Source organism: Lipotes vexillifer, unplaced genomic scaffold (genome assembly GCF_000442215.2).
Source record: "Lipotes vexillifer unplaced genomic scaffold, Lipotes_vexillifer_v1.1 scaffold931, whole genome shotgun sequence".
In the NCBI taxonomy this organism is placed as follows: domain Eukaryota; kingdom Metazoa; phylum Chordata; class Mammalia; order Artiodactyla; family Lipotidae; genus Lipotes; species Lipotes vexillifer.
In genome coordinates this window covers 270,502-273,826 of record NW_006788845.1, presented here as the reverse complement: position 1 = coordinate 273,826, position 3,325 = coordinate 270,502, and positions in this window count along the sequence as shown.

Genomic DNA, 3,325 nt, shown 5'->3' with positions numbered 1-3,325 from the left:
ATGCCGAGCAGGTGTGAAACTGAGAAGCAAACGGCCTGAGGCCTGGGAGAAAGAAGGAGGGGCAAGGCGACCAAGTTCAGCCCTTTCCGGACACCAGTCATCTCCAGCTTTCATGTGCATATAGGGAGTCACCTGGGAGCCTCTTAAAGGGCAGATTCCCAGATCCAGCCAGAGATTCCGATGTAGAAGTCTAAGTTAGAGCCCCTGGAATTTTCTGTAAACACTCACTGCACAGCCCCTCCCCTAGGCGTTCCTCCAACCCCTCTCTGAGGAGCCCTGCCTACCAGGAGCTGAGCATTGCGCAGACCCGCTGCGGTCAGCCTGGGGAGTGCAGGGGAAGGGAGAACGCTCATTCAAACAGAAGACAGGTGATGCCCAGGGAAGCCGGGCATTGGGCCTGGTTGTGGGGCGGTAGGAAAGCTTCGGACCCCTCTATGGGAGTGGCTTGGGTTTCAGAAGCAGCAGTGAACAGGGGCCGGGGAGAGGTTAGGGACAGCCTGGGGGCAGAGCTAATACAGGCTCCCTCTGAGGACTTCTGCAGAGAGGAACAGCATTTAGTCCACTGGACCCCCGAGCCCTGCTACTTGTCACTAGGTCAGTGGGCGAGTAGGTGAGCTGCTGGTCAAGTGCTTTGGGGGGTAGGACAGGGCTGCCTTATCCATTAGTCACAGGGCACACAGGGCCCACCACACTTTTAGGGGCCCGAGGAAATGTTTGAATTTCTTTTAAAATCAGAAGAAAACAAATGAACTTTCAGATAGGATAAAGTGTTTTAACATGTAATATCAAATTTTTCATCTTTATACCAATACAGCTGTAAAACAGAATTACTTATTTTTATTTTATTTTATTTTTTTTAATGGAGGAAGGGACAAATGAAAGCAAGAGTGCCAGGGGTCACAGAAGTCAGAATGCAGCCTGGGCAGGAGGTTGAGGGATATGAGGAGGGAGGAAGGTGAGTGGCCTGGAGCCTAGGATGCTTCCCACTGGGAGATACGACTTCTGTGGCAGCCAGAGCCTGCAGTCGGCCTGGCCCCTCCCTGGCAGCGCCCAGGGCTCTGTGGGAAGAGGCAGCCTCTGAATCTGCCCTAGAGTTACCAAAGTGATTATAATTGACACTGGGGCAATGCTCCCTAAAGAGACAGAGCCCCACAGGCTGGGCCCTGCTGGGGATTAGCTGGCTGGGCTCAAAATGGGAACAGGGAAGAGGACCCACCTCCTGTGCCTTTGGATAGAAATAAGTTAATGTAAATGAGATCCAGGTGAGTGCATTTATTTTCTAGCTAATATTTGGGCACTTTTTGATCCTGAGCTGGGATCTTCATTCTCGTCCAGAAGTGAAGACGAAGAGGAGAAGAAACAAAAAGAGAAGGGCCACTCTGGCCACGGGCGCCGCTCCTCCTCTTGCCTTACCTCCCCGCCATCCTAATGCCCTGCAAGGTCCCAGACTTTGTGTGTGGTGAGCAAGCAGCCCCACCTGTACTCAGAGGCCACGTTCCCTAATCCAGAAATTAAAGCGCCCGGAGAAAACAGGCTAATCAAATTATACATTCCTGAGAACCATTTATAAGCCGGGTACATTCTTTAATCTTAATTAGAAATCTGAGCGGCTCTCACCGTCTCTGTAATCAACATTGAAACAGCGCTGACCCCCATGGCGCTAACCTTGAGAGCCACACACAGGTTAAGTTAGGAGAGCTGGAGGCTGCTCCTGCCTCCTCACTGGAGAAGGGGTGTTCGTGGGGCTGTGGGCAAGGTTGAATCCCTCAGCTGCCCCTGCAACACCCCAAGTCCTCCCCCCACCAAGGACACACGTACAGAGTCTCAGTCCAGTTCACACTCACTCACTGCCACCCTGAACCGGGACCAGGTTTAGGACCTTGAATCTCTCACCTATCAATTACAATACCTTTCTAGCTGGCCTATTCTCTGTGCTGCAAGCCTCTTATCTTTCTACAAAGCACATCTAACCATGGGCTTGCCTTTAAAACTCCTCCGAGGTTTCTTGGAGCCTTCAAGACACGATGCAACACCCCTCTCTCCCCAGCACAGTGCCTCACTTAGGCTTTGTGGTCTAGCCCCTGCCTACCTCTCTATCCCACTCCCCCATGACACTGAAGGGGTTCAGGGCATGCCACCCCAAAACATGCTACTCTGGCATAAGGATTATTTTGAGCTGAAGGCAATTCTTAAAAAGCGGACACAAGGCAAACTCTCTGGCCTCCTCTTCTCTACCAGGAAGAACAGGATGATTCTTAATCACTGTAAACAACTCTAGACTCTTATCAGCCCGGACATGGCACTAGAGGAATCTACATAAAAAATCTTGCTAAAACAACTTTTATCTTCATTTAGTTTCCTCCACATGTTTACCTTTCCACGTTTTACCACCTTTAAAGGCCTAAACCCTTGTTTCTTTTCTTATCACGTCTCTACAAATTTATTCTTCCTTGTCAGGATGCTAGATAAGCCTCAGTTCTGGCCTTTCTCACCTTCTGAGAGGGCCCACACTTTGTCTGTGGAGTGTGTTTCTCTCTAAATAAATCCAATTCTTTTTTTTTTTTTTTTTGCGGTACACGGGCCTCTCACTGTTGTGGCCTCTCCTCTTGCAGAGCACAGGCTCTGGACGCGCAGGCTCAGCGGCCATGGCTCACGGGCCCAGCCGCTCCGCGGCATGTCGGATCTTCCCGGACCGGGGCACGAACCCATGTCCCCTGCATCGGCAGGCGGACTCTCAACCACTGAGCCACCCAGGGAAGCCCTAAATCCACTTCTTACCTATCGCTCTGTCTCACTGAATTCTTTCTGCAATGAGACATCAAGAACCTGAGCTTCATTAAGTCCTGAAACCAGATACTGAACCCCACCAGGTGGGAGAAGTTAACTGTGAGCTGCCCACAAGCAGGTGGACCCCAGAATGGTTGGAACCAGAAGGCTGACGATGCCGACTCCCGCTTACCTCACCACCAACCAATCAGAAGAACGTCCACGAGCTGATCACGCTCTCCTCTTTGAACCATTACTGTAAGACTCCTCAGTACCCGCTCCAGGTTGGGACACAGTGTTGAGGGCATGAGGCTGCCGTGGCCCCCTTTGCCTGGCAAAGCAATAAAGCTATTCTTTCCTACTTCATCCCCCCCCCCAAAAAAAAGCCCCAGTTCTGACCACCGCTTTGAGTTACTCACTACTGAGTTCTCCCACATGTCGATGCATGACCTAATAAACTCTGTTTTTTTCTCCTTAATCTATCTTCTGTCAGTCTGATTTTCAGGGCCCCAGGCAATGAACTCAAGACGGGCAGAGGAAAAGAGAGTTTTCTTTCCCT